The 15238-nt window shown below is 44.5% G+C and overlaps 1 protein-coding gene across 3 annotated transcripts in view; it reads left to right on the forward strand.

Annotated features, from left to right (window-relative positions):
- LOC133397930 (transcription initiation factor TFIID subunit 4-like) overlaps positions 1-15238 on the forward strand; it is a 222886-nt gene that overhangs the window by 66512 nt on the left and 141136 nt on the right. The window lies entirely within an intron of this gene.

The raw sequence follows: 15238 nt of genomic DNA on the forward strand, positions 1-15238 counted from the left end.
GACTGTCCATGTAGCCTTAAAATACAGTATGACCCCCCCCCCACCCTTGATTAGCTCTCAAAAATAACACTAAAACCTAGTGATGCACTGAAATGAAAATTCTTGACTGAAACAGAAAACCAAATGTGAGGACTCCAAGTTCGAAAACCTAAAGCCGAAACACCGAAATAAATTACTATCCCAATTATGAGTAAAATTTACAATGACTGCAGAGCTACCAACTCGTACAAATTCACTTCCAGAACAATTTGTCAGAATTTCCACAGTTTTAAAATTATGTCAAGAACATTACTGCAGGATAGTTATTGCAGTATGTTATGTAATAGGATAAAAATAATTCTCATACGGTTCAATTCCACAACATAATCATGATGCTATGATTGTAATCGTTAATAGATTATGGCTTCAATATTTGTTGTTTTAATGTAAACTTAATGTAAATATCTACTCTTTCATATGGAGGAACATGAGTGCTGGAATTAAATAGATAACTACATCATTAAATAAATCAATGTGTCTTGAAGTATTTAATTATTTCAGTATTTATTACATTATTTCAGTATTTATTGAATTATTCCAGTATTTATTCAACTATTTCAACATCCATCCATCCATTTTCTGTACCACTGTATCCTCACAAGGGTCGAGGGCGTGCTGGAGCCTATCCCAGCTATCTACGGGCAAGAAGCAGGGTACACCCTGAACTGGTGGCCAGCCAATCGCAGTATTTCAACATTTTATTTCATCCATCCATCCATCCATTTTCTGAGCCGCTTATCCTCACAAGGGTCGGGGGAGTGCTGGAGCATATCCCAGCTATCTTCGGGCAGGAGGTAGGGTACACCCTGAACTGGTTGCCAGCCAATCGCAGGGCACATATAAACAAACAACCATTCGCACTCACTTTCACACCTATGGGCAATTTTTGAGTCTTCAATTAACCTAATGCATGTTTTTGGGATGTGGGAGGAAACTGGAGTGCCCAGAGAAAACCCACGCAGGCACGGGGAGAACATGCAAACTCCACATAGGCGGGGCCGGGGATTGAACCCCGGTCCTCAGAACTGTGAGGCAGATGATCTAACTAGTCCCTACCGTGCCACCTGTTTTATTTCAATATTAACTTAATATCATTTCAATATTTATTTATTTCAATACTTATTTCAGTAGTTCAATATTTATTTATTGGACACGCAATTTGACGCTAGTCCTGCTCAGTGCCCGCACAGGCAAACAAGAGTGCCAACATTGACTAAATCAATAGTTAAATAAAAATAAAATAATAAATTAAATAAAACAAAATATCAGTAAAATAATGTGCAATAATTGCAGGAGTAATGATTTATCCATGTTCTGTTTGGGACTATCATTTTAAATTGGAAAATGTGTTTTTTATATTATAAATAATTTGCAAATTAAAGTTAATAATCATAAACAATTCTTTTATATTGGGGTGGTACACTGATGCAATCATTTTTAAAGCTAGGTCAATCAGATGGTTGTGGTAATACTCAAAATGAAGTGGTTTCCCAGGGGAAGAGGGTTAAGAGCCCTCACCCTAAGAGCTGGCCCCTTTGAGTCAAAAAAATTATCAAATAAAAGTAAAGCCTTTGTTTTTTGTTGTTGTTTTTTTTAATTTAATTGACCTGTTTTTTCTGTAACTGTTTGTTGTGGACAAACTTCTTGTCCATCCATTCATACATCCATCCATCCATCCATTTTCTTCCACTTCTCCGAGGTCGGGTCGCGGGGGCAATAGCTTTAGGTGGGAAGCCCAGACTTCCCTTTCACCAGCCACTTCATCCAGCTCTTCCGCGCAGACCCTGAGGCGTTCCCAGGCAAGCCGGGAGACATAGACTAGCGTGTCCTGGGTCGTCCCCGGGGTCTCCTCCTAGTGGGACATGCCTGGAACACCTCGCCAGGGAGGTGTCCACGAGGCATCCTAATTAGATGGCCGAGCCAGCTCACCTGGCTCAACTCTGTGTGGAGGAGCAGCGAATCTGAGATTCAACTTCCCGATGGACCCTCCTCTCCAGCACCTCTGAATAGACCTTACCAGGGAGGCTGAGGAGTGTGATCCCCCTATGTTGGAAAACACCCTCCGGTCCCCCTACTTAAAAGGGGCCCCACCATCCCAGTCTGCCAATCCAGAGGCACTGTCCCCGATGTCCACGCGATGGTGCAGAGGCGTGTCAACCAGGACAGCCCCACAACATCCAGAACCTTTAGGAACTCCAGGCGAATCTCATCCACCCTCAGGACCTTGCCACCGAGGAGCTTTTTAACCACCTTGGTGACCTCAACCCCAGAGATAGGGGAGCCCGCCTCAGAGATCCCAGACTCTGCTTCCTCATGGGAAGGCGTGTTGGTGGAATTGAGAAGGTCTTCTCTCCACCGATTCACAACATCCCGAGTCGAGGTCAGCAGCGTCCCATCCCCACTATACACAGTGTTGATGGTGCACTGCTTGCCCCTCCTGATACACTGAATGGTGGACCAGAATTTCCTAGAAGCCATCCGGATGTCGTTCTCCATGGCCTCACCGAACTCCTTCCATGCCCTAGTTTTTGCCGCAGCGACCACCAAAGCTGCATTCAGCTTGGCCAGCCGGTACCTATTAGCTTCCTCAGGAGTACCATAGGACAAAAATGCCCAATAGGACTCCTTCTTCAGCTTGATGGCATCCCTCACCGCTGGTGTCCACCAACGGGTTTGGGTTTGCCGCCACGACAGGCACCGACCACCTTATGGTCACAGCTCTGGTCGGCCGCCTCAGCAATGGAAGCGCGGAACATGGTCCACTCGGACTCAGTGTCTCCCCTTCCCCCGGAACGTGAGCAAAGTTCTGCCAGAGGTGGGAATTGAAACTCCTTGTGACAGGGGATTCTGCCAGATGTTCCCAGCAGACCCTCACAATTCGTTTGGGCCTGCCAGGTTAGACCGGCATCTTCTCCAACTAACACATCACCAGGTGGTGATTAGTTGACAACTTCGCCCCTCTCTTCACCCAAGTGACATCCAAGACATGTGGCCGCAAGTTCGATGGCACAACCACAAACACGATGATCGAACTGCGGCCTAGGGTGTCCTGATGCCAAGTGCACATATGGAAACGCTTATGCTTGAACATGGTGTTCGTTATGGACAATCCGTGATGAGCGCAAAAGTCGCTCGAGTTCTGATGGGGGGGAGGAGTGGGGCGTTCCTCCCAATCACGCCCTTCCAGGTCTCACTGTCATTTCCCACGTGAGCATTGAAGTCCCCCACCAGAACGATGGAGTCCCCAGTGGGTGCAGTCTTCAGCACCCCCTCCAAGGACTCAAGAAGGGTGGGTACTGCTGATTGGTGCATTGGCACAAACAGCAGCCATATTTAGCTGCATTAGCTGAAGCTTGTAGGTAGCTAGGTCGGTGCATAATGGCGTGCAACAAGCATTCCCCTTAGTACCCGAACAGCGGAAAGCAGCGCGGTTGTGCGACTGTTCAATATTGACGCGCCATATATATCCATCCATTTTCTGAGCCGCTTCTCCTCACTAGGGTCGCGGGCGTGCTGGAGCCTATCCCAGCTATCATCGGGCAGGAGGCAGGGTACACCCTGAACTGGTTGCCAGCCAATCGCAGGCCATATATATATATTTTCAATTTATTAATTTTTTACAATGTACACAACCACGCACTGGCCGCGGTTATTGCTTGCTTTATAACAATATTCTGTTTCGGCTATCTTATTTTGGTGACAAAAGTCTTTCAGTCTGAAACAAAACGTGGCCATTTTCGGCCAAAACATTTTGGTGGCCGTAATTTCGGTGCATCACTACTAAAAACCTTAAATCCTTCATCAAATGTCGTTAACATGACACATTGTTGTTCACCTGAATAAAAAATGCTTCGATCCAAATTGATACAGTACATCCCCTTTTCCAACAAGAAGAAAATAAATGTACTAACTAAAAATGCTAGAATTATCCCAGTTGTTAAACATTAGGGATGTAACGATATCTATAGCTCACGGTTTGGTTTTATCACTCTATTAATCTCCCTGTATAATAATTATTGCAATATCATAGGAAAGCTCAGGGTATAGCAGGAAGAGTCTTGGTATTGCAGATAGGTTCACGGGACAGGTGGGACAAAGAGGCGAAAGCAGGAAAACCTCTCTTTTCCTTGCAGGCCAAATTAAAATCCAATTAAAAAATGGCTGCTGTCACGCACTGCAAGTCGGACTAGTTGAAGCGTTTTACATTCAAACAGATAATGTACTGTATATGAATCGATGTCGCAGAGGATGTGTTGTGGTAGTTAGCAGAAGCGTATGTGTCATAAATGTGACAAAGGCAAGGCAAGGCAAATTTATTTATGTAGCGCATTTCATACACAAGATAACTCAAATGTCCTTCTTTACATGATTAAAAGGATTTTAAAGGTCCCATACTTGGGCTATTTAGACCTCCATAGAGTGACTCTCTAACATGGACTTAGTATAAAAGTGTCAATTTCATTAAAAAAAACAAAACAAACAAACCTGGTTTTGTCATACGATTGTCCAGAAAATGCCCCTCTGACTTCTGTTTGACCCAGTTTTGTATCCGCTTTGTCCATATTTGGCTAAGACCACCCCCTTTTCTCTGATTGGTTGCCTACGTGTTGAAGACCCACTTGTGAGAGCACACGTTTGTTATGTTGACAGCGCTGGCTTGAAGGAGGAAAGGGAAGGCGGAGATCTTCCCTAGTGACAAAGTAACAGAAGTACAGAAAAGTAAAAGACGTCCTAAAAGCATTTAAAACAAAGAGACTAAAATAACTAAAAACATGCAGTGGAAGAAATATTTAAAAAATGGAAACTGCTCAGTCATAAGCATGAGAAAAAAAACAATAGATTTTAACCTGGACTTAAAAACATTGACACTTGGGCCAGACTTGACTTCTGTTGGCAACTTACACTATTTGTATGCAGCATAACGACTAAATACTGCTTCACCATGTTTGCTTTAGACTCTGTGCTCCACTATTTGACCTGAATCTGTAGATCTCAAAATACAAATAGAGATCTTGGACGTATGAAGGGGACCATGTTCACCATATATGGAGCCCCTAAACTATACGAGTCCATGAGTGACATGACGTCCAGTGACTCGGCACCGCTCACGGTGTGTTTATATCGGTAAATACATTATTATTTTGCTATCAAAAGCCATTCCTAAATGTTTTTTTAAGCTGGCTCATGGAATAAAACCACTGTTCAGATGTTAGGGGTGTCACGAAAGAAAGATATTTGCATAAAAGCCACTGTTTGCTTCATATTGTTTTGTTAAAATAAGATTCTTCCAGTTTATTTGATTTACCTACCTATATTTTACTGCTGATTACTAAAGAATGTAAAAAGGTAGAATCAAACTTTTTCCTGGTGAAAGAAGGGAGTCTCTTCTTTCATTTAGTAGATTTGGTGTATATATAATCATATAACACAATCTGTGGCTCTTGAAAAATCAGTTGACATGCTCTAAAGTGGCTAGCAATATAGGGATTTTCTTTTCTGAAAATGGCTGGCATTGAATGAGTTAATAGACACTCTACCCCAATTGGTCACTGGTTGCATCATACACTCAGACAAATAAATACCCCCTTTTATCCATAGTACCCACTATGCATGCACCAATTGGTCACCCGGTGTATCATCCACCAAGACAACTTCCTGTTCCTCCTGTTCAGCCTCTATATGCTACCCTTGGGTCAAATTCTTCAGAACTTTAATTTTGACGATCATAGCTATGCAGATGACACACAGTTATATCTAGCAGTGTCTCCAGATGACGACAGTTCAATTGAGGTGTTGTGTCACTGTCTAAAACAGATAAATAGCTGGATGAGCCAAAATTTCTTCAATTAAACCACAACAAAAGTGAGATCATTGTTTTTGGCAATAAAGAAAAGAGGATTGCTGTTAGTAAATACCTGGAGTCACTCTCTTTACAAACCAAAGATCAAATCCGAAACCTTGGTGAACTGATAAATTCCGACCTGACTTTCAACAGTCATATCAAAGCAATTGCTAAAACTGCCTTCTACCATATAAAAGAGTGAAGGTTTGCATGTGCCAATCATACAAGGAAAAGCTCATCCTTGCGTTTATCTCAATTAGACTTGACTGTTGTAATGGTCTTCTGACTGGACTCCCCAAAAAGAGCATTAAACAGCTGCAGCTCATTCAGGATTCATGATTCTGCTCGGGTTCTGATCAGAACAAAGAGGTCAGAACATATCACTCCAATTCTAAAGTCTTTAGACTGGCTCCCAGTCAGCTTTAGAATAGATTTTAAAGTTCTGCTACTGGTCTATAAATCACTAAATGGTTCAGGTCCTTATTACATGAAACAAATGCTAATGGATTATGAACCCAATAGGGCTCTGAGATGGACAGACTCAGGTCAAATAGTGGAGCACAGAGTCCAAAGCAAACATGGTGAAGCAGCATTTAGCTATTATGTTGCACACAAATGGAATAGGTTGCCAACAGAAGTGACGTCAGCCCCAAGTGTGACTGTTTTGAAGTCCAGGTTAAAGACTCTTCTTTCTTCTAATGCTTTTTAGAGCATTTACACTTTTAAATGATATTTCTTGCACTGTATGCTGATTTACCTCACAGTTCTGAGGACCCGGGTTCAATCCCCGGCCCCGGCTGTGTGGAGTTTGCATGTTCTCCCCGTGCCTGCGTGGGTTTTCTCCTGGGCACTCCGGTTTCCTCCCACATCCCAAAAACATGCATTAATTGGAGGCTCTAAATTGCCCGTAGGTGTGCATGTGAGTGCGAATGGTTGTCTGTTTGTATGTGCCCTGCGATTGGCTGGCAACCAGTTCAGGGTGTCCCCCGCCTCCTGCCCGATGACACCTGGGATAGGCTCCAGCACGCCCGCGACCCTAGTGAGGAGAAGCGGCTCAGAAAATGGATGGATGTATGCTGATTTAATTGTACTTGTATTTATTATTTGTTCTCTTTTTAAATGTTTATAAGTTGTTGTTTTTCTTTGTTTTCAAATGCTTTTAATCATGTAAAGCACATTGAGTTACCTAGTGTATGAAATGCGCTGTAGAAATAAATTTGCTTTGCTTTGCTTTCCTTCCTTTGTCACATAATAAATAAGACGCCTTGCCTCAATTGGATGCCTCACCCACCAAGACAAATAAATGCCACCCTCAAATAGAAGAAAGGATATAAGGTGGCAAAATCCATCCATTCATAAAATGACAAAAAATCAGCACCATTTAAGCAGTTTAGAGAAACTTCCGAAATGAATAAAATATATTTAATTCTGGTATGCTATTATCATACCTACATTGATATTGATATGAAATTGTAAACGTTATGAAGCATTTTAATTAATATTTTTTCTGTTCTTTGTTTTTCTGCACAAATGATGTTATGTAACAGCAGTATTACATGTCTGGGACCCCCTTGGAAAAGAGCTCCTGCATCTCAAGGTGTTATTTTTATTTATTTATGTATCTTTTCGTCTAGTTTTGCTCGGCCGCTAGCTACAATGAAGTATTTCCGAGTGTTGCATTCGCTCGTGTCGTCTCGTACACTTTTTGTTGTTTGCTGTCCTTTCGTATTGCCCGAGGCCACCAGCGTGTCTCGACATAGCCAGACACCACGAGGGGAAGTTTGTCACAATCATGCAACCCTGATGTTATGATGTGACCCGTGTTATCTTTAAAGAACACAAATGCATATTTTACACACACAGCCCCCACGTCTTAATAACATGTTTGTGATGCACGATTGTCAAAATACCCCATTGATAAAAAATGTCTGCATGGCTAAAAATAAATAAATAAAGAATCTGGTATAAATATCCACCTAATATCTTTTAGTCATGCTGAAATCAGTTTGTTTTGAGGGGGCGGTCCTCTCTCATACAAATGAGCCATTGCTCACCCCTGTTGTCCCTGTTCGTAGGTGCCTCTTAGCTCTGACAAAAAAATATATATATATTCCATCCATCCATTTTCCGTACCGCTTATGCCTAGATCAGACTACAGGATTTTAGTCCCGATATTAGCCTGATTAGCTATCGCAGCCGATTTCCTCTATCCAGCCCGACATATTTTGTCAGGAACGACGAAAACTAGTGTGACATAATCCACGACCAACGATTTGGCCCTACGATAACCCTACGACGCCAAAAAGAAAAGTCAAGCATGTTTGATTTTTTTTTGGCTATCTTCCGTGTTGTGTGACATATCAACGACAACTCTCCGACAGCGCACCTCGAACCATAGGATTGCGTATTGTGACCGGCGCATCGCCTCCCTTGCTAGCCGTTGTCAACATACTTGCACGCCGTTGTTAACATTTATTAACGCGCTCAAACCAATGTTTACCGAAGCTGTAGAGTATGATTCGCATGAACGCCGGCACATTTACGTACAATCGTTAATGCTAGCACTAGCTTGCGAGGCTACATAACATTTTGTTCCCTGGTTACGAGTCCTATTGTATTAAAAGAACGTCAACATACCTCAAGCAGTCCTTGAATGAACTCTCCCAAGCACCGATGATGACCACCACACGTTTTTTACTCATTTTGTTATTTTTTCACCCGACACAATACATTGGCACGGCACATTGTTGTTGTTGTCGCCATGGTAATGAGTGTATCCAGTTGCGTTAACCGGTGACACGTTTTCTGGTTCCGCCTCTCCGACAGTGTTTGATTTGAAAAGATAAAGCCCTGTGACCGTAAAAGACGGGATGCGGTGGTATCGGAATAGATGTTGTGTTGTGTTGCCACTGAGACAGCAAGATTTCATGGCAGTAGTCTGACATAGTGCAATCGGGAAAGACCAAATTTGTCTTTCTTTTGTCTGATCCAGGCATTATTCACACTTGGGTATTCATATATATATATAATATATCTGAAAATATAAACATTTAATAATTAATTTAATTTAATAAAATAAAACAAATAACCTTTTTTCATAAATATTTATTTATTTTTCTATTTCTCTGAAAATAATCTTAAAACAGCAGTATTTATCAATTAAATGTGTATTTTATCATAATAAAGAACAAACATTTTATTCATGAGATTTTACTTTATATTAATAAAATCAAATCCCTCCATCCATCCATCCATTTTACGTACTGCAATGAAATAAAATTAATGACATCTATCCATCCATTCATTTTCCTACCGCTTATCCTCACTAGGGTCACGGGCGTGCTGGCGCCTATCTCAGCTGACCTGGGCGAGAGGCGGGCTACACCCTGAACTGGTTGCCACCCAGTATCAGGGGACACATAAAGGGATCTCGTTTGATGTGCGTCCCGCGTTTGAGACGTACAAAAATGAGCATGGTGAATCTGCGTCCACAGACGCACAGCATTGCTTACCAACATATGTGTGTGTGTTGCTGAAGTGCTTCATCCACTAAAAGTATGAGTCCTGTCTTGGTGCGAGCCAGTAACCAATAAGGAGCAGAGGAGGGTGGGTTATCGTTCTATAAATACAACAGAGACTTTTTTCCAGACTCGATAAGTTGTCATTGTTGTGGTAACACCTGCCTCACCGCTCACGAAAGCAGCGAACCACTGCCGGAACGGCGTTGCCTCAGTAGATGCACACAAGTGGGACAGTTTAGGGAAAGTTAACTATTTATTCATGGCATAATGCTGGAAATCCGACGTATGATTTTATTTTGGGACAAGACTCGCCCTACGTATATGAGTGTGTGTAAAAAGAACACACAAAAAAAAACGAGCGCGATAGATAGAGGGGTACATGCGCTGTAAAAACGTCTACCATACGGTTTGAAAAAAAATGTAAAGAGAAGCTGCAGGCTGGGGGAGTCTGTCTATGCCTCGGCAGCCCACAGTGGCCAGCCAGGTCCGTTGCTTGACGCCAAAATTCAACATATCACCGTGAGGAACGTTTGAAGTGTAGTGCAGCTAATGGGCTAGCTACTGTAGCTGTCTTTTTAATCAAAGAACATGCAAGTGATCCACCATGCTGTCACAGTTTGTGGGGCTGGCCGTCATTGGCTAAGCATAGTGGTGTGGTCCAAGGCAAACCCAGTCGAACCGGGCCTTTCACATCCGCATGAACTCAAGTATTGTATGTTAGTTCAGTTTTGACAAACAAAGGTGAGTACTGTATGTCATTTAGGCCAAAATTTAAAGTTACAATTATCTGACAGCTTAAGTTACTGAACATAACCGTTTATATTTCCCCCCTGTCCAGTAAATAATATTAACAACCCAAAATGTTTCAATATTAATGTTGATTGTCAACTAAAAAGTGTGGATTTGAGAAAATTATCCTATTTCCTTTACTTTTTCAGTAGTCCTTAAAGTCGTTTTGCGTAAAAGTATAAATAACCAGGTAATTGGTTATCCATTTATGCAACTGATTATCTGTATAGAGGGGTTAAATTCCAGTCCACCTCCGTAAAATTTGTGAAATACAAATACCCTGTTTAAATACACCCTAGGTATGTTTTTGTTGCATTTATGACACTTTTTTTTGAAAGGCCTATAAACACACCTAAAACAATACAAACATATTTATATACAATATATTGAGAGAGAGCAAGCGCATGGATAACACAAAATATCGTACAAACACTATAAAAAATGAAGCAACAACTGAAATCAAAATCTGCAATATAGTTTGTACTTTTCCATGGGAAGTTCCCACACGGAGCACTTATTAAAAGTGCTTATATGTGAAACGCCATTATGAAACAAAACAAAGGTTTTGAACAAATATAACCTCTAAAACGGTTGAGTTGTTAAGAGTTGTTAAATTGAAATACAGTATGTAAAAGTGTTTGAGACTGTTGTTGAATTGTTTGTTATGTGACGATACCAAAAAGAAAAGGGGAATTCTTTTTTACTTTTCTGAAGTGAAGCTCTTTATTAGAACATGTATAACTTTCTCTTTTTATTTACTTGCGCTTATTGTGAAATGAACCCCTACTTTTGTTTAGAAAATAAGAGAACATTACACTGTTGTGCTCATATGTTTGATTACCATGGCAACATTTTTAAGTTGTGTACAATTCTTTATTATGCGCTGATATCATTATATCAGTGGTATAAAAAAAACCACATCAACAATACCATCGTTTATCGTGCAAGTTTTGGGGAAAAAATATCATTCTAAAAAATTTGCTATCGTGGCAGGCTTAAACACATACATTGACAGAGAGCAAGAGCAACTGATAACGCAAAAATATTGTACAAACAGTATAAAAGATAGGGTAACAACTGCAATAAAAATCTGCAATATAGCGGGACCGCGACGCAAGAACTGTGATGTAGCGGAGGATTACTGCATCTGTCTGTATTCTGTGATGATAAATTGCAGGGGCTCATTGTCCCAGGGCTGGGACTCATTATTTGCATGACATGCGCCTCCCGGGACTCACATAGTCTCAAGTGTAAAATCAGAATCAGAATCATCTTTATTTTGACAAGTATGTCCAAAAAAAGAAAAAAAAAACACACAAGGAATTTGTTCTCCGGTAGTTGGAGCTGCTCTAGTACGACAACATTTGATAGAGAATACTTTTGAGACATAAAGACATTGAGAAAAACAGTCGCTGACCAATAAAAGGTTGCTAGTAATCTGGTAATGCCGGTACAATTTTTTGCTTTTTTTTTGTTTTAATTTTTGACAATTGTGCAAATAGGTGCAGAGTCCTGTAGCAATTAGAGCAGTTTGAATGACTAATATAGCAATATTCTGGTGCAAGTGACCATTGTGCAAAGGGAGCAGAGACTTCAAGGAATTTATGCTGTTTAAGATTTCAGGGATGATGGTGTTGAAAGCAGAGCTGAAGTCCGTGAACAGGATCCTCGCATAGGTCCCTGCGCTGCCGAGGTGTTCTAGGATGAAGTGCAGTCCCATGTTGACTGCATCATCCGCAGATCTGTTTGTTCGGTAGGCAAACTGCAGGGGGTCCAGCAGGGGACCTGTGACGCTCTTGAGGTGGTTCAGCACGAGGCGTTCAAAGGAATTCATGACGACAGATGTCAAGGCGACAGCCCTCGAGTCATTCAGACCCGAGATTACAGTTTTCTTGGGGACTGGGATGATGGTGGAGCATTTGAAACAGGATGGTACTTCGCACAGTTCCAGAGCTCTATTGAATATCTTTGTGAAGACTGGAGCGAGCTGGTCTGCGCAGACTTTGAAGCAGGATAGGGACATAAGGTCTGGGCCTGTCGCTTTGTTAACCTTTTGTTGTTTGAAGATGCGTCTCACATCCTGTTTGGCGATGGTTAACGCAGACGTCAGAGGTGTGATTGTGGTCGGTGGTGCGGCTGAGTGGGTGTTGAGTGTGAAAGTGTCCTTTTCAAATCTGCAGTAGAAGGTGGTCAAGTCGTCGGCTATTCATCCATCCATCCATCTTCTACCGCTTATCCGAGGTCGGGTCGCGGGGGCAGTAGCTTTAGCAGGGACGCCCAGACTTCCCTTTCCCCAGCCACTTCATCCGGCACGTTCCACCGCGAGGTGGAACATGCCCGGAACACCTCACCAGGGAGGCGTCCGGGAGGCATCCGAATCAGATGCCCCAGCCACCTCATCTGGCTCCTCTCTATTTGAAGGAGCAATGGCTCTACTCTGAGATCCTCCTGGATAACCGAGCTTCTCACCCTATCTCTAAGGGAGAGCCCGGACACCCTGCGGAGGAAACTCATTTCGGCCGCTTGTATCCGGGATCTCGTTCTTTCGGTCACAACCCACAGCTCGTGACCATAGGTGAGGGTAGGAACGTAGATCGACCGGTAAATCGAGAGCTTCACCTTTCGGCTTAGCTCCTTCTTTACCACAACGGATCGATACAAAATCCACATCACTGCAGACGCTGCACCGATCCGCCTGTCGATCTCCCGTTCCATTCTTCCCTCACTTGTGAACAAGACCCCAAGATACTTGAACACTTCCACTTGGGGCAGGATCTCATCCCCGACCTGGAGAGGGCATGCCACCCTTTTCCGACTGAGGACCATGGTCTCAGATTTGGAGACCCCCTGTACGCCTCGGCTGCGCCAAGAAATTCTGTCCATAAAAGTTATGAACAGAATCGGTGACAAAGGACAGCCTTGGCGGGGTCCAACCCTCACCGGAAACGAGTCCGACTTACTGCCGGATATGCGGACCAAACTCTGACTCCGGTCCTACAGGGACCGAACAGCCCGTATCAGGGGGTTCGGGTACCCCGTACTCCCGAAGCACCCCCCCACAGGACCACCCGAGGGACACGGTCGAACAGCTTCTCCAAGTCCACAAAACACATGTAGACTGGTTGGGCGAACTCCAATGCACCCAATGCACCCTCGAGGACCCTGCCAAGGGTGTAGAGCTGGTCCACTGTTCCACGGCCAGGACGAAAACCACAGTGCTCCTCCTGAATCTGGGATTCAACTTCCCAACGGATCCTCCTCTCCAGCACCCCTGAATAGACCTTACCAGAGGAGACTCTGCTCCCTCATGGGAAAGCGTGTCAGTGGAATTGAGGAGGTCTTCAAAGTATTCTCCCCACCGGTTCACAACGTCCCGAGTCGAGGTCAGCAGCGCCCCATCCCCACTATACACAGTGTTGATGGTACACTGCTTTCCCCTCCTGAGACGTCGGATGGTGGACCAGACTGGTCTTTCTCCATGGCCTCACTGAACTCCTCCCATACCCGAGTTTTTGCTTTAGCGACCACCAAAGCTGCATTCCGCTTGGCCAGCCAGTACCCATCAGCTGCCTCAGGAGTCCCACAGGCCAAAAAGGCCCGATAGGACTCCTTCTTCAGCTTGACGACATCCCTCACCATTGGTGTCCACCAACGGGTTCGGGGATTGCCGCCACGACAGGCACCGACCACCTTACGGCCACAGCTCCGGTCGGCCGCCTCAGCAATGGAGGCGCGGAACATGGTCCACTCGGACTCGATGTCCCCCGCCTCCCCCGAAACATGAGCAAAGTTCTGTCGGAGGTGGGAGTTGAAACTCCTTCTGACAGGGGATTCTGCCAGTCGTTCCCAGCAGACCCTCACAATACGTTTGGGCCTGCCACGTCGGACCGGCATCTTCCCCCACCATCGGAGCCAACTCACCACCAGGTGGTGATCAGTTGAGAGCTCCGCCCCTCTCTTTAGCCGAGTGTCCAAGACATGCGGCCGCAAGTCCGATGACACGACCACAAAGTCGATCATCGAACTGCGACCTAGGGTGTCCTAGTGCCAAGTGCACCTGTGGACACCCTTATGCTTGAACATGGTGTTTGTTATGGACAATCCGTGACAAGCACAGAAGTCCAATAACAGGACACCGCTCGGGTTCTGATCGGGGGGGCCGTTCCTCCCAGTCACGTCCTTCCAGGTCTCACGGTCATTGCCCACGTGAGCATTGAAGTTCCCCAGCAAAACGATGGAGTCCCCAGCGGGAGCGCTCTCCAGCACCCCCTCCAAGGACAAAAGGGTGGGTACTCTGAACTGGTGTTTGGTGCATAGGCACAAACAACAGTCAGGACCCGTCCCCCCACCCGAAGGCGGAGGGAGGCTACCCTCTCGTCCACCGGGGTGAACCCCAACGTACAGGCGCTGAGCCGGGGAGCAATAAGTATACCCACACCTGCTCGGCGCCTCTCACCGTGGGCAACTCCAGAGTAGAAGAGAGTCCAACCCCTCTCGAGAGGACTGGTACCAGAGCCCAAGCTGTGCGTGGAGGCGAGTCCGACTATATCTAGTCGGAATTTCTCGACCTTGCACACCAGCTCGGGCTCCTTCCCTCCCATAGAGGTAACATTCCACGCCCCGAGAGCCAGTTTCTGTAGCCGGGGATAGGATCGCCAAGGTCCCCGCCTTCGGCCACCGCCCAGCTCGCACTGAACCCGACCCCTATGCGATTGCTTCCACTAAGTATGAAGACAAAAGCGAGTGCCTCGTAAAGCATGCAAGGTTGGATGGTTGGATGCAACCCTGTTTTACTTTCTTTCTTAGTCTTTTTTAATCCTGCTAATCTAGTCTGACTTTATAGATTGTGCATGTTTTTCTTGTCTTTTTTTGTAAGACGATATAGCTCCTGAGGCACGGTGGGCGACTGGTTAGAGCGTCAGCCTCACAGTTCTGAGGTCCGGGGTTCAATCCCCGGCCCCGCCTGTGTGGAGTTTGCATGTTCTCCCCGTGCCTGCGTGGGTTTTCTCTGGGCACTCCGGTTTCCCAAAAACATGCATGCTGCATC

Source organism: Phycodurus eques, chromosome 2, assembly GCF_024500275.1.
Source record: "Phycodurus eques isolate BA_2022a chromosome 2, UOR_Pequ_1.1, whole genome shotgun sequence".
Lineage (NCBI taxonomy): Eukaryota > Metazoa > Chordata > Actinopteri > Syngnathiformes > Syngnathidae > Phycodurus > Phycodurus eques.